Source organism: Ranitomeya variabilis, chromosome 1 (assembly GCF_051348905.1).
Source record: "Ranitomeya variabilis isolate aRanVar5 chromosome 1, aRanVar5.hap1, whole genome shotgun sequence".
Taxonomy (NCBI): Eukaryota; Metazoa; Chordata; class Amphibia; order Anura; family Dendrobatidae; genus Ranitomeya; species Ranitomeya variabilis.
In genome coordinates this window covers 122,488,599-122,512,225 of record NC_135232.1, presented here as the reverse complement: position 1 = coordinate 122,512,225, position 23,627 = coordinate 122,488,599, and positions in this window count along the sequence as shown.

Genomic DNA, 23,627 nt, shown 5'->3' with positions numbered 1-23,627 from the left:
AAAACAATAAAAACATATAAAACAATTGTTATAATACAAAAGAGTTAAAACAAGAAACCACAATTAAAAATAACATGTTGCACGAGGTAGAGATATTAAATGAATGGCACAAAACTAAGTGTCTCATTGAGTCCATCTGGTTGAAGTGTGCGCAGTGTCCAGATCCATCTCGCTTCTTTTTGTGCTAAATTACGGCTCACATTACCTCCCCGAGGACTGGATCTGATGTGATCAATGCCTCTCACTTTCAGGCCTGATGGATCACAGCCATGATATTTTTTAAAATGCCTCGGGATGGTCTTGAGTTGTTCCGGGTCATCTTCTTTTACTGCTGCAAGGATGTCTCGAACATGTTCTCTTACTCTAGTTTTTAGAGCCCGCGTGGTAAGTCCTACATAAATTAATTTGCAGGGGCACCTAGCATAATAAACAACTGCCTGAGTCAGACAGTTGATATTATGTGTAATTATAAAGTTCCTGCCATCAGATGATGTAAAATCGTTAACTTCCTCTATGTTCGGACACGCTATGCATTTCCCACATGGTTTACATCCCCACCTAGGTTTCTTAATGCTCATACCTGGAAAAATAGATGGTTGATTAGTGGGTTTGTAAAAACTTTTCACCAGATGGTCTCTCAAACTGTCACATCGTCTGGCCGTAAGGGTAGGTGTTACAGGTAAGTACTGTCTCAAAGTTTTGTCTGCCAATAGGATAGGCCAATGTTGTTTCAAAATATCATACATCTTCTGCCATTGGGAATGATACTGGGTAACCAGTCTCGGAGCTTGTAGTCCCTGTCGCGGCTGTTTGTGGTACATTAATTCCTGACGGTCAGTGTTCCTAGCCCGATTGTAGGCATACTTTACAGATCGTTTGCTGTAACCTCTCTCATAAAATCTCTTCTTCATCACATTCGCTTGTTCCTCAAAATCTCTATTAGTAGAGCATATTCGACGTATTCTCAAAAACTGACTTGTAGGAATAGACTTAACGACATGTGGAGGATGAGAGGAGGTTGCATGGAGAACAGCATTAACGGCTGTTTCTTTGCGGAAAACATCCGTCTGCAAAAAACCAGAGACATCTTTTTTTATCATGACATCCAAAAATTCAATCTGAGTAGTGTGATATTTAAAGGTCAATTTGATGTTGTAGTCATTAATATTGAGGTCATGGAAGAAAGTCTCCAAAGACCTAGCTGACCCCCGCCAGATCAAAAAGATGTCGTCGATGTACCGGGTCCATAAAATGACCCGGTCCATCGACGAACTCTGATCTGCGGAGAATAGGTCCCTCTCCCACAGCCCCAGGAACAGGTTGGCATAGGATGGTGCACAGGAAGCCCCCATCGCTGTTCCCTGGAGCTGTAGGTAGAAGGACCCATTAAAAATAAAGTAATTGTGTGTCAGCAAAAACTCCAGTAATTGCAACAAAAAATCAACCTCATCCTGAGACATGCAAGTTGTAGACAAAAAATGTTTAGCGGCTCGAAGACCATCCTGATGTCTAATACTCGTGTAGAGGGACTCCACATCACAAGTGACGAGTAACATGTCCTCGTCAATGTGTATGGAGTCCACTCTACGTAAAAAGTCAGAGGTGTCCTGTAAAAATGATGGAATAGTTTCGACCAAAGGTTTAAGAAAAGAGTCGATATACTTCCCCACATTCTCTGTTAAACCCCCAATCCCGGCAATAATTGGCCTACCTGGAGGGTTTTTAACATCTTTGTGCACTTTAGGTAGTAAGTATAGTGTCGGGGTAATCGGATCTTTGGTCCACAGGATATTGTATACTTCTTTAGTGATGATACCCATATCCACAGCTGATTGAAGGATTTTTCCCAGTATCTCCCTGTATGACAGCATAGGGTTAAATGTAAGCCGTTTATAACACGCTGGGTCCCTAAGTTGGCGATAAGCCTCAGCCTCATATAGCTTATTTGGCCAGACTACAGTATTACCCCCTTTATCCGCGGGTTTAAATGTTACATCCTCCAATTTTTTAAGTCTTTTTAAACATATGCGCTGAGCAGCTGTCATATTGTCATTATAAATTTTGGAGGGTATGTTTGCAAGATCTTTTTCTACCATTTGTACAAAAATTTCAATATTTGAACACAATGTTAATGGAGGAAATTTTTTGGATTTAGGTTTAATTACTGAGGGTACAATACCTAAGGCTGGTAAATCGTGTTCTCTACTCATTTCCTCCAAGATTTGTAGCGCCTCCTGTTCTTCAGGCATTGGAAACATATTTCTTATTTCTTCATTGTGAAACCATTTTTTGAAAACAAGGGATCGAGCAAATATATGAAGATCTTTCACAGCCGTGAATAGATCAAACCTACTACTGGGTGAAAAAGACAGGCCTTTAGACAGTAGTTCAAGTTCAACATTGGAAAAGACATGGTCAGACAGGTTGATTACCTTTGGTACATTAACAGGTTCGAGTGCCCCTCTTTTAGTATTAGGGAGTTTGTGTTCTCCTTTACGTTTATTGTTGCCAAAACGAGTTTTCATAGATTTGTATGAGACTTGTGAACCATCCGATGTCTCGCCAATGGAGGATGCTGATGACATAGAGGCTGATCTTCTATCCCGTGTCCTTCCCCCCCGTCTGTGCCACCTATACACTTGATTGGAATGGTAATCAGTAGTATCCCGGGTTAGTTTCTTGCCCTGTATGGCTCTTATCTGTTCTTCCCATTCCTCAGATTTCTTAGTCATAAGTGTGTTGAACGTAGTGATTGTTTCAGGGGTACCATCTTTCTGTAGTGTGGTATATAGTGCATCAATTTCACCTTCAATAGTACTAATTGAGTTCTTATTTAAATCAATAAGTAGTTCCATCAGCTGGAAAGATCCCTTGTTGCAAACTTCCTCCCATTTAGAGGTGAAGTTCTCATCTTCCACCGGAAATGAGGGAAAGATTTGAATCCTAAGACCACGCGGAATAAATCTCTTTTTTATATAATTTTCAAGGAAAGCTTTGTTCCACCAGATTTTAGTTCTTTTATGCATGAGCCTTTGTATTTTAATTTGTACAGTGCCCAGATCATTACTTTCTCCTATCCCCGTGCAACTTGACTCACCAAACACTTGGGCTACCTTCGTTAGCCAGACATTATCCCTGGCCTTGAAATCCATGGTAACAAAGGAAAAACGAGTTCTGTGAAAATACACAGCAAAAATAATATAGAAAACCAATTGATTACCTTTGTCAAATAGACCGCATACGTAACATGTCTATTGGCCATCAGTGGCCGATATTTGCAGCGTCTATAATAGCGGAAAGTATATACATGTTCAACGCCATATACTTAAACTCATAAGAAAGAAAAAATGCGTATATTGAACAATTTAATGAAAAATGATCTTTATTCTTAATAAGAAATAAGGGATATAATCCCCATAGCATACATAATACAACAACCAAAAAAATCAAAAAGAAACACACGCCTGGTAGCCATATATGTGTGTCAATGGTGAGCCAACAAAAAAGTACATGGCACCATACTGAGTATGTATAAATCTCGAAAGACCAAAAGCCTGGACCTAAGCAAACAAATACTAGATATAAATAATAATAGCCAAACCAAAAAGTACTGGAATGCAGGTAGTAAGTGAACACAAATCAACCTAGCATCTATTGTAATAGATATGATCCGCTGTGACACGGATCACTAAGTACCAGCACAAAAAATGGCAGCAATTAAACAATAATGTAGACCAGACATTAATAAGAGTACCTTACCCACACACTCAGAAGATGGTGCCACGACCCCTACGCGCGTTTCGGCGGCGTGCCTTCGTCAGGGGGAGTGGCATCATGTTCTAAAATCACGCCTTAAATGCTGGGAAGGACCAATTGTGTGGCGATTGCACAGCCGGCAATCAATCACATAATGTCGGCAGCAGGGAATGCTGGGGATCGTAGTTCCAGCTTACCGGAAGTTCCAGCTTACCGGAAGTGTCATGAGTCACGGCGCCTGCGACGCCGACGCCGAGGAGACAGGCAGAGCAGACACGCGCGTCACCAGTGATCAGCGGCGCGCCGGGCGCAGGAGACCAGCCACGCGGCCGTTCGTGGAAGGAAACCCCGCCCAGCGAGCCGCCCACCACCGGCAGACATCGCCGTCCACAGCCACACCCCCAGAACGTCAGCGCGCCCGCACGGTAACCATGACAACTGGCCGGAGCGTCACAAATAGGGAGCGCATAGATAGAACTAATCACAAAATAAATATGGGACAAGGCATCGTGGATACACTTTGCACCATGGGTATATATAGTTACAATTAATAGCCCATAATACATGCAGCGCATAACTGAAGCCACATAATTACAAATCATTTACGAAGCAGCATAGATTAAGACGAAAAGTGACAAGTGCATAAAGTGTCATATAAAAACCATATATAATTCATATGAATCATTAATTCATATATATAAAGTGCCAGGTGCCACAGAAACATAAGGTGCCAATTAAAGCAGAAAGTGCCTAATGCCAGAAGAGAGGTACACATAAAAAGTATAAGTTTAATGGTGATTATATATACTGGCTTAAAAAAATATATAATAAATAAATAATAAAATCTCACCCGAACCATAACAAAGTGACTAGTGCAAATCAATAGGTCCAAGCCAGACCTAACCTCATAATAGCCAGTATAAACCTCAAATGGCCGGATCAAAACTGGTCATATATGATTAAACAAATAAATAATAGAACAACGCAAAATAAAAAAGTGAATAAAAGTGAAATTAATCGCCACAAAGGCATACTAAGTGAACGTGAATGACATAGTCATGATACAGTGCAAAAAGTGAATAAAATAAAATAAGACACAAAAAGTCACTAGGACCAATTAACAACCTAAAATTAATAACCTCAAAATCAAATAACTAAATATCAATACAGCTTCATAGATACAGTACTGGAATCTCAATCCATAATGCCCCTCCATGTATTCATCCCTCAGAGAAAACAGTCCCCCGAAAAAAAGAAGAGAACCAGACAACACCAAGGAAAATATACAGAAAATGTAGATGATAAATAAAAGAATCTTGTCTTAATGTCAAAATGGTTCACAAGTCTCATACAAATCTATGAAAACTCGTTTTGGCAACAATAAACGTAAAGGAGAACACAAACTCCCTAATACTAAAAGAGGGGCACTCGAACCTGTTAATGTACCAAAGGTAATCAACCTGTCTGACCATGTCTTTTCCAATGTTGAACTTGAACTACTGTCTAAAGGCCTGTCTTTTTCACCCAGTAGTAGGTTTGATCTATTCACGGCTGTGAAAGATCTTCATATATTTGCTCGATCCCTTGTTTTCAAAAAATGGTTTCACAATGAAGAAATAAGAAATATGTTTCCAATGCCTGAAGAACAGGAGGCGCTACAAATCTTGGAGGAAATGAGTAGAGAACACGATTTACCAGCCTTAGGTATTGTACCCTCAGTAATTAAACCTAAATCCAAAAAATTTCCTCCATTAACATTGTGTTCAAATATTGAAATTTTTGTACAAATGGTAGAAAAAGATCTTGCAAACATACCCTCCAAAATTTATAATGACAATATGACAGCTGCTCAGCGCATATGTTTAAAAAGACTTAAAAAATTGGAGGATGTAACATTTAAACCCGCGGATAAAGGGGGTAATACTGTAGTCTGGCCAAATAAGCTATATGAGGCTGAGGCTTATCGCCAACTTAGGGACCCAGCGTGTTATAAACGGCTTACATTTAACCCTATGCTGTCATACAGGGAGATACTGGGAAAAATCCTTCAATCAGCTGTGGATATGGGTATCATCACTAAAGAAGTATACAATATCCTGTGGACCAAAGATCCGATTACCCCGACACTATACTTACTACCTAAAGTGCACAAAGATGTTAAAAACCCTCCAGGTAGGCCAATTATTGCCGGGATTGGGGGTTTAACAGAGAATGTGGGGAAGTATATCGACTCTTTTCTTAAACCTTTGGTCGAAACTATTCCATCATTTTTACAGGACACCTCTGACTTTTTACGTAGAGTGGACTCCATACACATTGACGAGGACATGTTACTCGTCACTTGTGATGTGGAGTCCCTCTACACGAGTATTAGACATCAGGATGGTCTTCGAGCCGCTAAACATTTTTTGTCTACAACTTGCATGTCTCAGGATGAGGTTGATTTTTTGTTGCAATTACTGGAGTTTTTGCTGACACACAATTACTTTATTTTTAATGGGTCCTTCTACCTACAGCTCCAGGGAACAGCGATGGGGGCTTCCTGTGCACCATCCTATGCCAACCTGTTCCTGGGGCTGTGGGAGAGGGACCTATTCTCCGCAGATCAGAGTTCGTCGATGGACCGGGTCATTTTATGGACCCGGTACATCGACGACATCTTTTTGATCTGGCGGGGGTCAGCTAGGTCTTTGGAGACTTTCTTCCATGACCTCAATATTAATGACTACAACATCAAATTGACCTTTAAATATCACACTACTCAGATTGAATTTTTGGATGTCATGATAAAAAAAGATGTCTCTGGTTTTTTGCAGACGGATGTTTTCCGCAAAGAAACAGCCGTTAATGCTGTTCTCCATGCAACCTCCTCTCATCCTCCACATGTCGTTAAGTCTATTCCTACAAGTCAGTTTTTGAGAATACGTCGAATATGCTCTACTAATAGAGATTTTGAGGAACAAGCGAATGTGATGAAGAAGAGATTTTATGAGAGAGGTTACAGCAAACGATCTGTAAAGTATGCCTACAATCGGGCTAGGAACACTGACCGTCAGGAATTAATGTACCACAAACAGCCGCGACAGGGACTACAAGCTCCGAGACTGGTTACCCAGTATCATTCCCAATGGCAGAAGATGTATGATATTTTGAAACAACATTGGCCTATCCTATTGGCAGACAAAACTTTGAGACAGTACTTACCTGTAACACCTACCCTTACGGCCAGACGATGTGACAGTTTGAGAGACCATCTGGTGAAAAGTTTTTACAAACCCACTAATCAACCATCTATTTTTCCAGGTATGAGCATTAAGAAACCTAGGTGGGGATGTAAACCATGTGGGAAATGCATAGCGTGTCCGAACATAGAGGAAGTTAACGATTTTACATCATCTGATGGCAGGAACTTTATAATTACACATAATATCAACTGTCTGACTCAGGCAGTTGTTTATTATGCTAGGTGCCCCTGCAAATTAATTTATGTAGGACTTACCACGCGGGCTCTAAAAACTAGAGTAAGAGAACATGTTCGAGACATCCTTGCAGCAGTAAAAGAAGATGACCCGGAACAACTCAAGACCATCCCGAGGCATTTTAAAAAATATCATGGCTGTGATCCATCAGGCCTGAAAGTGAGAGGCATTGATCACATCAGATCCAGTCCTCGGGAAGGTAATGTGAGCCGTAATTTAGCACAAAAAGAAGCGAGATGGATCTGGACACTGCGCACACTTCAACCAGATGGACTCAATGAGACACTTAGTTTTGTGCCATTCATTTAATATCTCTACCTCGTGCAACATGTTATTTTTAATTGTGGTTTCTTGTTTTAACTCTTTTGTATTATAACAATTGTTTTATATGTTTTTATTGTTTTAATTTGGTATTAATATCTGCCATTTGTCACGTCCTTTAGAGTGTTGTGGGAGAATGATGGGAGACTCACCTCCTTTGATGTCCTTCTTGGTGGGTCTTGTGATGATTGCCGGGTTCGTGGTTGGTCAGGAGTGCGAGAACACTTGAAGCGGTCCCTAATAATAACAACAAAACATCCAATGAAGAAACCACATTGATGTGAAATTCACGATATTCAAACTTTTTTGAAGATAGTTTCGGGATGGAATACAAGATGACCTGAAGGCTGTCGTATATGGACATTAAGACAAGATTCTTTTATTTATCATCTACATTTTCTGTATATTTTCCTTGGTGTTGTCTGGTTCTCTTCTTTTTTTCGGGGGACTGTTTTCTCTGAGGGATGAATACATGGAGGGGCATTATGGATTGAGATTCCAGTACTGTATCTATGAAGCTGTATTGATATTTAGTTATTTGATTTTGAGGTTATTAATTTTAGGTTGTTAATTGGTCCTAGTGACTTTTTGTGTCTTATTTTATTTTATTCACTTTTTGCACTGTATCATGACTATGTCATTCACGTTCACTTAGTATGCCTTTGTGGCGATTAATTTCACTTTTATTCACTTTTTTATTTTGCGTTGTTCTATTATTTATTTGTTTAATCATATATGACCAGTTTTGATCCGGCCATTTGAGGTTTATACTGGCTATTATGAGGTTAGGTCTGGCTTGGACCTATTGATTTGCACTAGTCACTTTGTTATGGTTCGGGTGAGATTTTATTATTTATTTATTATATATTTTTTTAAGCCAGTATATATAATCACCATTAAACTTATACTTTTTATGTGTACCTCTCTTCTGGCATTAGGCACTTTCTGCTTTAATTGGCACCTTATGTTTCTGTGGCACCTGGCACTTTATATATATGAATTAATGATTCATATGAATTATATATGGTTTTTATATGACACTTTATGCACTTGTCACTTTTCGTCTTAATCTATGCTGCTTCGTAAATGATTTGTAATTATGTGGCTTCAGTTATGCGCTGCATGTATTATGGGCTATTAATTGTAACTATATATACCCATGGTGCAAAGTGTATCCACGATGCCTTGTCCCATATTTATTTTGTGATTAGTTCTATCTATGCGCTCCCTATTTGTGACGCTCCGGCCAGTTGTCATGGTTACCGTGCGGGCGCGCTGACGTTCTGGGGGTGTGGCTGTGGACGGCGATGTCTGCCGGTGGTGGGCGGCTCGCTGGGCGGGGTTTCCTTCCACGAACGGCCGCGTGGCTGGTCTCCTGCGCCCGGCGCGCCGCTGATCACTGGTGACGCGCGTGTCTGCTCTGCCTGTCTCCTCGGCGTCGGCGTCGCAGGCGCCGTGACTCATGACACTTCCGGTAAGCTGGAACTTCCGGTAAGCTGGAACTACGATCCCCAGCATTCCCTGCTGCCGACATTATGTGATTGATTGCCGGCTGTGCAATCGCCACACAATTGGTCCTTCCCAGCATTTAAGGCGTGATTTTAGAACATGATGCCACTCCCCCTGACGAAGGCACGCCGCCGAAACGCGCGTAGGGGTCGTGGCACCATCTTCTGAGTGTGTGGGTAAGGTACTCTTATTAATGTCTGGTCTACATTATTGTTTAATTGCTGCCATTTTTTGTGCTGGTACTTAGTGATCCGTGTCACAGCGGATCATATCTATTACAATAGATGCTAGGTTGATTTGTGTTCACTTACTACCTGCATTCCAGTACTTTTTGGTTTGGCTATTATTATTTATATCTAGTATTTGTTTGCTTAGGTCCAGGCTTTTGGTCTTTCGAGATTTATACATACTCAGTATGGTGCCATGTACTTTTTTGTTGGCTCACCATTGACACACATATATGGCTACCAGGCGTGTGTTTCTTTTTGATTTTTTTGGTTGTTGTATTATGTATGCTATGGGGATTATATCCCTTATTTCTTATTAAGAATAAAGATCATTTTTCATTAAATTGTTCAATATACGCATTTTTTGGTACTCCATTACAGCTTGCTGCTGCTCACACAACCGCTCCAACATATGTAACGTGGAATTCCACCTGGTAGGTAGGTCACATATGATGCGATGTTCCGGCAGGAGGTGTCGGCGCTGCAGAGCCGCAATGCGCGCTTTTGCCGTGCTGGAACGCCGCAAGTGAGCACACTCTAGGCGGACCTTGTGCAGCAGTGCATCAAGATCCGGATAGTCCCTCAAAAAGCTCTGCACGACCAAATTGAGCACATGTGCCAGACATGGGATGTGAGTGAGGTTGCCGAGGCCCAGAGCTGCCACCAGATTTCTGCCATTATCACACACTACCATGCCTGGCTGGAGATTCGCTGGCACAAACCACACATCGCTCTCCTGCTTGATGGCATTCCAGAGCTCCTGCGCTGTGTGGCTATGATTCCCCAAAAAAATTAATTTCAAGACGGCCTGTTGACGTTTGGCCACGGCTGTGCTCATGTCGGTCGTAACAGGTACACGTTCATCATGGGTCCATGTGGAGGTGGACTGTGACGGCTCCTGCAGCGATGATTCTGAGGAACTGGTGTAAGAGGAGGAGTCAATGCGTACAGAATGGATTCCTGCAATCCTTGGAGTGGGCAGGACACGTCCTGCGCCACTCGCACGGTCTGTACCCAGCTCAACGACATTAACCCAATGGGCAGTGAGGGAAAGGTATTGCCCCTGTCCATGTTGACTGGTCCACGCATCGGTGGTGAGGTGGACCTTGCTACTGACGGCGTTCAGTAGCGCGTGTTTTATGTGTCCCTCCACATGCTTGTGCAGGGCAGGGACGGCTTGCCTGCTGAAGTAAAAGCGGCTGGGCACATTGTACTGTGGGACTGCCAATGACATCAAGTCACGGAAGCTGTCAGTCTCCACCAGCCTGAATGACAGCATTTCCAGTGACAGAAGTTTGGCAATGCCTGCAGTCAGAGCCTGTGCTCGTGGGTGGTTTGACGAGAAAGGCCGCCTTTTCTCCCATGCCTGTACTACCGATGGCTGTAGACTGGGCTGGGAGTGTGTGGATGACTGGGAAAGTGGTGCTGCGGGTGGAATTACAGCGGGTCTCTGGACAACAGGGCCAGAGGTTCTTCCACGGCGATCCTGGGAGGAAGCCAAACCAGCTGCGTGTGAGCTAGAGGAAGAGGCAACACGAGCTGAAGAGGTGGTAGCTGCCGCTGTTGGTTGGCCTAGCTCTTCAGTGTGTTTTTCTAACTCCGCCGGGTGCCTGTTGCGCACATGTTTCCACATGTTGGAGGTATTGAGGTTGCTGACATTTCGACCTCTTTTGACTTTTTGATGACACACCTTGCATCTGACATAGCAAATGTCATCTGCAACTGTGTCAAAAAAGGACCAGGCACTGCAAGTCTTGGGAGCGCCCTTTTTGGCTTTTGGAAGAGACATGCTCCTAACGGGTGCCAAAGCGGAGGCTGCAGGATCCGCAGTCTTCCCCCTCCCTCTCCCTCTTTGGGCCGTACGGGGAATCTCTTCCTCAGAGCTGCTCCCACTACCTTCCTGTCCCTCACGCCAAGATGGGTCAAGGATCTCATCATCTACACTACCCTCTGCCCCCAACTGCTCCTCCTGGGTAGTCTCAGCAGCAGAGCACGCACCAGTAAGTGGCACCTGAGTGTCATCATCAGCTGATGCGGCCTGCGATGTGGTGACCGGAGCCACTGGCCCACCCGCCTCTTCAGAGGAAGAGAGAAAAAGCTGTTGGGCATCACTGCACCCTGCCTCTTCTTCCATTTCACCAATGCTGCTTGGCTGGCCCCCTGTTTCCAAGCCAAGAGATTCCGAGAACAGAAGTAGAGACGGCTCCTGTCCTGGGCTCTCTGTCTGCCTGGGCAATTTGGCAGGTGATGAAGAGACAGATGGCTGCTCTCCAGTGCTCTGTGTCTGAGAGGATGTGGCACTAATTGAAGTTGATGCATTAGCTGCCATCCATCCGACAACGGCTTCAATTTGTTCTTCACGCAGCAGCGGTGTACGGCGCTCTGACACAAAGCTGCGCATGAATGACTGTTGCCTGGTGAAAGTGGGTGCTGATGAGTCACCGGTGCCCGCAGCAGGCACAGAATCCCCACGTCCCCTCCCTGCTCCGCGCCCACGCCCACGTGCCTTACTCACTGCCTTCTTCATCTTGGTTGACTGATAAAGATAAGCAGAAAAGTACTAACGGCTTTGTGTGCTTATTCCTGAGCAACTCCTCCTAACAGGTATAAGAAACACTAATTTTCTAAAGTGTGGACTAGACTTTAATATGAGCTAATGTGGCCTACACAAATGTAAAGTGGTGTAACTGGTGTGTTTGGTGAACTTTATTATTTATTTATTTTTTGGGGGCTGAACTGACAACGGATAGAGCTGCAGTCACACGGAGACCGTGCAGACAGACGTAAACGGCGCTGCAAGGCCCAAAAACCCTCCTCTACGTTATCCTATGTAGTGTTTTTCCACAAGTTAGCTGGAGACGGGTGGAAAGACACTAATAGGATTTTTTTGAAAAAATGTGCAGCAGCCTGCACTACTTAAAACAAAATGAAAATTGATTTGGCGGTATGACGCAGTGAAGAACCCTGAGCTGGAGACAACCAGGCTATGGCTGCTCACAGACAACAGGGCGAGCTGGAGTCACACGGAGACCGTGCAGACAGCCATAAACGGCGCTGCAAGGCCCAAAAACCCTCCTCTACGTTATCCTATGTAGTGTTTTTCCACAAATTAGCTGGAGACGGGTGGAAAGACACTAATAGGAATTTTTTGAAAAAATGTGCAGCAGCCTGCACTACTTAAAACAAAATGAAAATTGATTTGGCGGTATGACGCAGTGAACAACCCTGAGCTGGAGACAACCAGGCTACGGCTGCTCACAGACTACAGGGCGAGCTGCAGTCACACGGAGACCGTGCAGACAGCCGTAAACGGTGCTGCAAGGCCCAAAAACCCTCCTCTACGTTATCCTATGTAGTGTTTTTCCACAAATTAGCTGGAGACGGGTGGAAAGACACTAATAGGATTTTTTGAATAAATTAGCAGCAGACTACACTACTTGAAAAAAAAAAAAAAAAAGAACAGTATGAGGCAATGAACCACCCTCCCTGAACTGAATACAACCAGCTATGGATGGCCTATGTGGCTGCACTCAGACTAGAGAGTGGGCTGCACTCACACACACACACACACACAGACCTTGCAGATCGCTGTGAAAACAGCGCTACAAGGCAAAAGCAAGGTGAATAGTAGGTGAACACAGCGGTTGCTAAATTAGCCTTTGGAAAGCACAAAGAAGCAAATCGCTATCTCTAAACTGTCCCTCAGTCAGCAAACAGCGTCCTGTCACTAACTGAATTCACAGCAGAGTGATCGCAAAATGGCGCCAGCGACTTTTAAACTGCATCATGACATCATTTCAGCAGCCAATCACAGCCTTGCCAGTAGTTTCATGCCCTCCATGCTAAACAGGATGTGCCCACACTTGGAATCATTCTCATTGGCTGAATTTCTGCATTTTGAATCTTGGAACTTCCGATTCCGGTATCCGATACGCGGCAAGTATCGGAATCCTGGTATCGGAATTCCGATACCGCAAGTATCGGCCGATACCCGATACTTGCGGTATCGGAATGCTCAACACTACTTATAACCGATCTAATGCAATTGTCTAATGGGCCAAATTTAAAGCAAAAAACAAATTGCTTGTTTTTTGCCGTTCTTTTACCACTAAATCTATGGGAGACAACATTGTCTGCATTTTCTGCCCTTGTCAATGCTGCATCCAATACTGGGCATGGATAACCTCGGTTTTCAAACCTCTTATATAGTTCTTGCGATTGTTGTTTAAAACCCCTCCTGCTACTATTAATTCTCTTTACCCTCAAAAATTGACTGTATGGCAATGAGTGTTTGGTGTATTGGGGGTGAGCACTATTATAATGTAGTAGCGAATTCGACAAAGTGGGTTTCCGAAAAACTTCAGTGTGAATAGTACCTTCTAATATCTCCAATTTGACATCAAGAAAATCCAATTTAGTACCCCCAAAATGAGAGGTAAAACTCATGTTCATAGTATTTCCGTTCCCCAGGTATTCTACAAACTGTGTGAAAGTGTCACTAGAGCCGTCCCATACGATAAAAATATCGTCCACGTACCTTATAAATAACTTAATGTGTTGTAAAAATAAGTTGCTCATAGAATAGACAAACTTGTCCTCCAGGGCCGCCAGGAAAAGATTAGCCAGGATACATGCGACCGGACGCCTGGGGGAAGTCCCATGCACTGTGGGTCCCTTGGGTTTCATGGTGGCAGATAACTCCATGGGGGACATACAGGATGATGTACATTTACTGTTAAGTCTTGCAGACTCTCCGGTCAGAACTAACAACACCAAGATCACACATGTGGAACCATTCATGGGAGGGGTTAGATCTACCTTCATGCCACCGGTTTCCCCGGGCAATCCAATAGATATCTTAAAGAGGGTTTCTTATCAAGCAAATGTTTTATTAACCCCTTCCCGACCTTTGACGCCACGTAGGCATCATGAAAGTCTGTGCCAATCCGACCTGTGATGCCTATGTGGCATCATGGAATGATCGCGTCCCTGCAGATCAGGTGAAAGGGTTAACTCCAATTTCACCCGATCTGCATGGACAGGGAGAGTGGTACTTCAGCCCAGGGGGGGTGGCTTCACCCCCCATGGCTACGATCGCTCTGATTGGCTGTTGAAAGTGAAACAGCCAATCAGAGCGATTTGTAATATTTCACTATGAAAACTGGTGAAATATTACAATCCAGCCATGGCCGATGCTGCAATATCATCGGCCAAGGCTGGAAACACTGGTCTGCACCCCCCCCACTGCCACCGATCTCCTCCCCAGTCCTCCATCCTGTGCTCCGCTCCCCTCCGCAATCCTATCCGCTCCCTCGTCCTCCTGTCCGCTCCCTCGTGCTCCGATCCCACCCCCCTGCTCCGATCACCCCCCCGTGCTCCGATCACCCCCCTCATACTTACCAAGCTTCCCGGTGTCCGTCCGTCTTCTCCACGGGCGCCGCCATCTTCCAAAATGGCGGGCACATGCGCAGTGCGCCCGCCGAATCTGCCGGCCGGCAGATCCGTTGCAGCTACTTTTTGATCACTGTGATAAAACCTATCACAGTGATCAAAATAAAAAAATAGCAATTGACCCTTTATCACCCCCATAGGTAGGGACAATAATAAAATAAAGAAAATATATATTTTTTCCACTAGGGTTAGAACTAGGGTTAGAACTAGGGGTAGGGTTAGGGGTAGGGTTAGGGGTAGGGTTAGGATTAGGGGTAGGGTTAGGGTTAGGGGTAGGGTTAGGGTTAGGTGTAGGGTTAGGGGTAGGGTTAGGGGTAGGGTTAGGATTAGGGTTAGGGGTAGGGTTAGGGGTAGGGGTAGGGTTAGGGTTAGAACTAGGGTTATCGTTAGAATTAGGCTATGTGCATACGGTGCGGATTTGGCTGCAGATCCGCAGCGGATTGGCCACTGCGGATTCGTATCAGTGTTCCATCAGGTTTACAGTACCATCTGCTGTGCCCATGGTGCGGAAAATATCACGCAGAAATGCTGCATTGTATTTTCTGCAGCATGTTAATTCTTTGTGCGGATTCCGCAGCGTTTTACACCTGTTCCTCAACAGGAATCCGCAGGTGAAATCCGCATAAAAAACACTGGAAATCCGCGGTAAATCCGCAGGTAAGACGCAGTGCCTTTTACCTGCGGATTTTTCAAGAATGGTGCGGAAAAATCTCACATGAATCCGCAACGTGGGCACATAGCCTTAGGGTTGGAATTAGAGTTAGGGTTGGAATTAGGGCTAGGGTTGGAAATAGGGTTAAGAATTGGCTTGTCGTTAGGGCTATGGTAAGGGGTGTGTTGAGGTTAAAGTTGTGGTTGGGGTTAGGGTTAGGGTTGGGATTAGGGTTAGGATTAGGGGTGGGATTAGGGTTAGGGTTGTGGTTAGGAGTGTGTTGGGGTTAGGGATGTGATTAGGGTTATGGCTAGAGTTGGGATTAGGGTTAGGAGTGTGTTGGGGTTAGTGTTGGAGTTAGAATTGAGGGGTTTCCACTGTTAAGGCACATCAGGGGTCTCCAAACGCAACATGGCGCCACCATTGATTCCAGCCAATCTTGCGTTCAAAAAGTCAAATGGTGCTCTGACGTGCACCCAAACAGTGGTTTACCCCCACATATGGGGTACCAGCATACTCAGGACAAACTGGGCAACAACTATTGGGGTCCAATTTCTCCTGTTACCCTTGCAAAAATAAAAAATTGCTTGCTAATACATAATTTTTGAGGAAAGAAAAATGATTTTTTATTTTCACGGCTCTGTGTTATAAACTTCTGTGAAGCACTTGGGGGTTCAAAGTGCTCACCACACATCTAGATAAGTTCCTTGGGGGTCTAGTTTCAAAAATGGGGTCACATTTGGGGGGTTTCTACTGTTTAGGCACATCAGGGGCTCTGCAAACGCAGCATGACGCCCGCAGACCATTCCATCAAAGTCTGCATTTCAAAACGTCACTACTCCCTTTCCGAGCCCCGACGTGTGCCCAAGCAGGGGTTTACCCCCACATATGTAATATCAGTGTACTCAGGACAAACTGGGCAACAACTATTGGGGTCCAATTTCTCCTGTTACCCTTGTGAAAATAAAAAATTGCTTGCTAAAACATCATTTTTGAGGAAAGAAAAATGATTTTTTATTTTCACAGCTCTGCGTTGTAAACTTCTGTGAAGCACTTGGGGGTTCAAAGTGCTCACCACACATCTAGATAAGTTCCTTGGGGGTCTAGTTTCCAAAATGGGGTCACTTGTGGGGAGTTTCTACTGTTTAGGCACATCAGGGGCTCTGCAAATGCAACATGACGCCGCAGAGCATTCCATTAAAGTCTGCATTTCAAAACGTCACTACTTGTCTTCTGAACCCCGACGTGTGCCCAAACAGTGGTTTACCCCCACATATGGGGTATCAGCGTACTCAGGAGAATCTGGCCTACAACGTTTGTGGTCCAATTTCTCCTGCTACCCTTGGGAAAATAAAAAATTGTGGGCTAAAGTTCATTTTTGAGAAAAGAAAAAATATTTTTTTATTTTCATGGCTCTGCGTTATAAACTTCTGTGAAGCACTTGGGGGTTAAAAGTGCTCACCACACATCTAGATTAGTTCCTTGGGAGGTCTAGTTTCCAAAATGGGGTCACTTGTGGGGGAGCTCTAATGTTTAGGCACACAGGGGCTCTCCAAACGTGACATGGTGTCCGCTAATGATTGGAGCTAATTTTCCATTCAAAAAGCCAAATGGCATGCCTTCGCTTCCAAGCCCTGCCGTGCACCCAAACAGTGGTTTACCCCCACATATGGGGTATCATCATACTCAGGACAAACTGGACAACAACATTTGGGGTCCAAATTCTCCTGTTACCCTTGTAAAAATAAAAAATTCCGGGCTAAAAATCATTTTTGTGGAAAGAAAAATTATTTTTTATTTTCACGGCTCTGCGTTATAAACTTCTGTGAAGCACCTGGGGGTTTAAAGTGCTCACTATGCATCTAGATAAGTTTCTTGGGGGGTCTAGTTTCCAAAATTGGGTCACTTGTAGGGGAGCTCCAATGTTTAGGCACACAGGGGCTCTCCAAACGCAACATGGTGTCCGCTAATGATTGGAGCTAATTTTCCATTCAAAAAGTCAAATGGCGCGCCTTCCCTTCCAAGCCTTGCCGTGCACCCAAACAGTGGTTTACCCCCACATATGAGGTATCAGCGTAGTCAGGAGAAATTCCCCAACAAATTTTACAATCCATTTTATCCTGTTGCACATGTGAAAATGAAAAAAATTGAGGCTAAAAGAATTTTTGTGTGAAAAAAAGTACTTTTTCATTTTTACGGATCAATTTGTGAAGCACCGGAGGGTTTAAAGTGCTCACTATGCTTCTAGATAAGTTCCTTGGGGGGTCTAGTTTCCAAAATGGGGTCACTTGTGGGGGAGCTCCAATGTTTAGGCACACGGGGGCTCTCCAAACGCGACATGCTGTCCGCTAAAGATTGAAGCCAATTTTTCATTCAAAAAGTCAAATGGCACTCCTTCCCTTCCGAGCCCTGCCGTGTGCCCAATCAGTGGTTTACCCCCACATATGAGGTATCAGCATACTCAGGATAAATTGGAAAACAACGATCGTGGTCCAGTTTCTCCTTTTACCCTTGGGAAAATAAAAAAATTGTTGCTAAAAGATCATTTTTGTGACTAAAAAGTTAAATGTTCATTTTTTCCTTCCATGTTGCTTCTGCTGCTGTGAAACACCTGAAGGGTTAATAAACTTCTTGAATGTGGTTTTGAGCACCTTGAGGGGTGCAGTTTTTAGAATGGTGTCACTTTTGGGTATTTTCAGCCATATAGAACCTTCAAACGGACTTCAAATGTGAGGTGGTCCCTAAAAAAATGGTTTTGTAAATTTTGTTGTAAAAATGAGAAATCACTGGTCAAATTTTAACCCTTGTAACTTCCTAGCAAAAAAAAATTTTGTTTCCAACATTGTGCTGATGTAAAATAGACATGTGGGAAATGTTATTTATTAACTATTTTGTGTCACATAACTCTCTGGTTTAACAGAATAAAAATTCAAAATGTGAAAATTGCTAAATTTTCAACATTTTTGCCAAATTTCCGTTTTTTTCACAAATAAACTCAGAAATTATCGACCTAAATTTACCACTATCATGAAGCCCAATATGTCACGAAAAACCAATCTCAGAACCGCTAGGATCCGTTGAAGCGTTCCTGAGTTATTACCTCATAAAGGGACACTGGTCAGAATTGCAAAAAATGGCCAGGTGTTTAAGGTCAAAATAGGCTGGGTCATGAAGGGGTTTAGTGTGAAATTAGCTTAGCAATTACTTATTACCAAGATTTTTTTTCAATTCCGGATATGAAATAGGGAATTGGGTTTGTAACTTGAACTTACTGAGACAGTCTGGTACAGAAGGAGAGGTCACCCTGCTTGTCAGGGGGTACAGTTTGCAAAGCAAGGGGTGAAAAGAAACTGGGAACACTATGTAAAATAGTAAAGCTGAGAATAAAAGGCGCTCTAATGTAGTCTAGGATGACTTAAGGTTAAATGTTTTTATGGTGTATATTTTAGTCTTTTTTTAGATTTTGATAGCAAGAGGTAGCCTGATGTGTTGCAAAGAGGTCTTTTGTGTACTAGAGTCTATGTGAGACATCCGCAGATTAGATCAGAGCTGTACAATGTATACGAGGCTGATTGTGGACAACCTGTATGTCATTATTAATATTTTAAATAAATTTGCTGGGTAATGAGTAGCCTGTACAACAATGTAAAATTAGGTTGGAAGACAGGGATGTTATCCATCCATTAAAAGGATATTCTCAAGTTAGTAAATTGCACTAGTTAGACAGCATGAATATAAGCAAAATTGCATTTAACTTTCTTTATCTGCTGTCATTCTCCTGCATTGAAAGCTTTTATCTTTTGTAGTATACAGCTGGTTTCCTTGGATCTTGGACACCAGAACCTGGCTAGACCTTGATGAAGAGTGTGCAGTAGGTACATTCCAAGAGAGAGGCTACCTCAGACATAGCCACATCTTTCCAGTCCATTCATTTCTAAACAGCAGTGAGCTAAACACCTTTCTCCCCCTCTCTCTGATGTCCTGACAAACAGCTTTAATATACATTGCAAAATCACCAGCATTGCCTTCTCCCACAGCAGGTCTCCAATTAGTGGCTCTCTCTGTCCGGAGCTGTGTCTTTGTTTAAATGTGATATCTTTATGTGTAAATATAGTAATATGTTGTGAAATTGGATTTTGGGCTCCCCCGGTGGCCACTGGTGGAATTGAACTGGTGTGCATCATCCCCTCTGTTCACCTGTTTCCATCAGGATGTGGGAGTCGCTATTTAACCTTGCTCCTCTGTCACTTCCATGCCGGTCAACATTGTAATCAGAAGCCTTTCTGTGCATGTTCCTGCTGCTAGACAACTCCCAGCTAAGTTGGACTTTAGTCCTCGTTTGTTTTTGCATTTTGTTCCAGTTCACAGCTGTAGTTTCGTTTCTGTGTCTGGAAAGCTCTTGTGATCTGAAATTGCCACTCTGATGTTATTAGTTAATACTAGAGTCTTAAAGTAATTTCAGGATGGTATTTTGATAGGGTTTTCAGCTGACCATGAAAGTGCCCTTTCTGTCTTCCTGCTATCTAGTAAGCGGACCTCAATTTTGCTAAACCTATTTTCATACTACGTTTGTCATTTCATCTAAAATCACCGCCAATATATGTGGGGGCCTCTGTCTGCCTATCGGGGAAATTTCTCTAGAGGTGAGCCAGGACTATATTTTCCTCTGCCAGGATTAGTTAGTCCTCCGGCCGGCGCTGGGCGTCTAGGGATAAAAACGTAGGCAACGCTACCCGGCTACTGTTAGTTGTGCGGCAGGTTTAGTTCATGGTCAGTTTAGTTTCCATCCTTCCAAGAGCTAGTACTTATGTTTGCTGGGCTATGTTCTCTTGCCATTGAGAACCATAACAGTAATAGGAGTGTAGACTTCAGAACAAACCACTGATGGCTGAGTGTGTTACAACAGAACTTGTGCTGAGCTTTATAATTCTACTAATGCTACAGTTCTGTTCACTAGAGCTGTAACTCAAGGAGGAAAGCCCATCTTTCTAGAAACCAGAAAGTAAGGCAACTGTAAGGAGACTGCATAGTTCTGAACTGTTCAAGATATATCTCTTCAATTTTGTATAGTTCAAATTGTTTTTTAAACAGGATCCATAAAAAAATGATACATTGGTAGTTTTAAGCCAGAGAAACCTTTGCAGATTATATGAATGCAAATGTTACCAATGTGTTCATACCACTATTTACAGATGTAGACCTAAATTACTTAGAATATATTTGAATTATCATGATTATTATGATTACCAGTAATAAAGAAGTAAAGAAGTAATCCGGTTGACAGCCTTGAATTGAAGGGTGCAAAAGTGTTTGATGTGAGACCACAGAAAAGGATGTTGCAGATGGAGATGATGAAGGCATGCGCTAGTGAGGATAAAGCATTACTAGTCTGAGACATGTAGTGACTGACAGTCTGCTTTCTGGATCTACAAGTTTCACACTAGTAACGCCCCTTTCATTTAAAGTAAGCTCTGAATGCAGATTCTCAGGGGGATCTATGTCCGGCCCATAATTCTTAGCAGCTCATTTACACATTAAGAAAAATGTGGATTTCTCTGGAATAAGACATCGGATCACAGATATAGAGGTATTATTTTTATCAACTTTCCTTGGCCTGCATACCCATGTAGACAGCTTAGGAGGATTTATCCTATTGACAAATTCCTTTTTAACCTCTGTTAGGGCTGTCGCAGAAAGCAATAGCAGCTGATGTAGAAAAACGTTCTAATTCAACGATATTTGTGTCTGATATACTTTCATATACTTCTATCTTGTGAGTCTCAGTGATACAGTATGTCACTTTTAAGGCTAACTCTTTTTGTCCATTCTCTGGGTTTTACGTTTGTTGCTCCTTGTTGTTGGTCTGTAGGTCTGCGGTCTTCTTATGAATATCTGATATATAGCTTATTTTTCAGTCAACGTGGTTATAAAGCTAAATTCGTTAAAAGCCTGGGGTCTGTATTCCCCTTTCAAAAGGTCACTAGTTTGGCGAGAGGTGGGAAAGCTCATTGTGATACAAAGTAAGAATCACATTTATGAAGCTTGATAACTTTATAGTGGTGCATAAAGCCTTTATAGTGATGTTAAATGCAAATGCCCCGAGTAAGAAAGATGGTGTTTTAATTTGCCTTAGAAAATCACTGGCTTTTAGGCTATGTGCACACGTTCAGGATTTTTAGCATTTTTTCGGCCGTTTTCCGCGGGAAAAAATGCTAAAAAAACACTTACATAAGCATCCCATCATATTTATTGATGCATTCTGCATTTGTTGTGCTGCGTTTTTCCGCATCGGAAACACATTCCGGGAAAAAACGCCGCATGTTCATTCTTTGTGCGGAATCGTGTCAATTCTGCACACATAGGAATGCATTAATCCACTTACTTTCCGCATGGAGCTATGCCCATCATGCGCAAAGTAAGCGGATCATGTGCGGATGGTACCCAGGGTGGAGGAGAGGAGACTCTCCTCCAGGGACTGGGCACCATATCCTATGTAAAAAAATGAATTAGGCTGTGTGCACATGTTACAGATTTGATTGCAGTTCCGCAGCGTTTTTTGCTGCACCGAATGGCATCAAATCCGCAGTGTAGTGCACAACCAATGTAAGTCTATGGGAGCCGCAGACTTGTTGGTGGAGGAATTGGCTTGCTCCTGTCCGACACCTGCTCCTTCACTCCAATCCCACTACCACCCTCTGCTACTCTTCCCTCGTTTGATGTGCACTCTGTCCGCATCTATTCCCCCTCCAACATCCAGCTGGCTGTCATCTACCACCCCCCAGAACTAGCCATCTCCACTTTTCTCGACCACTTCACCACCTGGCTACTTCATTTCCACTCTGTTGACATCCCCACTATCATCATGGGTGATTTCAATATCCCCATTGACACTTCCACTTCAGCTGCCTCTAAGCTTCTATCACTGACTGCCTCCTTTGGCCTCACTCAATGGTCTTCTGAGGACACTCACAAGGATGGCCACACGCTGGACCTCATCTTCACCCCCTTCTGCTCCCTTACTAATCTCACAAACTCTCCCCTCCCCCTGTCTGACCACAACCTACTGACATTCTCTTCCCTCTCCTCTCCTAGTGTGCAACCCCCACTCCACAAACTCCCTCGCAGAAATCTCAAACATCTCAACTTACAATCACGCTCGGAGTCCTTTCTCCCTCTTACAGACATAGCCTCCCTTCATGACACAGATGCTGCTGCCACTTTTTATAACACCACAATAACAGCAACACTCAATTCGGCCACCCTGCTCATGCATAGCAAAACTCGTACACTCAACAGGCAGCCCTGGCTGACCAGCCTGACCAAAGAATTGAGACAGGCTTCCAGGATCGCTGAGCGGAGATGGAAGCAATCCCGCTCTGCCGAGCACTTCACTGCATACAAGCAATACTTCGCCAGCTTCAAGTCCGCGCTCACTGCCACAAAACAAACTTACTTCTCATCTCTCATATCCTCCCTGTCTCACAACCCTAAACAGCTTTTCAATACTTTCAATTCTCTACTCCGTCCCCCAGCACCTCCTCCCTCCCCCCTCATTTCTGCTGAAGACTTCACCTCTTTCTTTAAACAGAAGATCGATACGATCAGGGAAAGCTTTGGCCCACAGCGCCCACTGCCCCTCTTAGCTGCTCAACCCTGCTCCTCCAAAACCAGCTTCTCCATCATGACAGAAGATCAGCTCTCCACGCTCCTGTCAAGATCACACCTCACCACCTGCACGCTCGACCCGCTCCCATCCCACCTCATCCCTAACCTTTCCACGGTCTTCATCCCAACCCTAAGGCACCTCTTCAACCTCTCACTCAGAACAGGTGTCTTCCCCTCATCCTTCAAGCATGCCAAGATCACACCCATCCTCAAAAAGCCCTCAATCGACCCATCCTCTGTGTCTAGCTATTGCCCGATATCTCTTCTCCCTTATGCCTCCAAATTGCTGGAGCAACACATCCATCTTGAACTGTCCTCCCATCTCTCCTCCTGCTCCCTCTTTGATCGGTTACAATCTGGCTTCCGTTCCCATCACACAACTGAAACTGCCCTAACTAACGTCACCAATGACCTACTAACTGCCAGGAGCAAGCGACACTACTCTGTCCTCCTTCTCCTAGACCTGTCTTATGCCTTCGACACTGTGGACCACTCCCTTCTGCTACAAATCCTCTCATCTCTTGGCATCACAGACTTGGCCCTTTCCTGGATCTCGTCATATCTGAC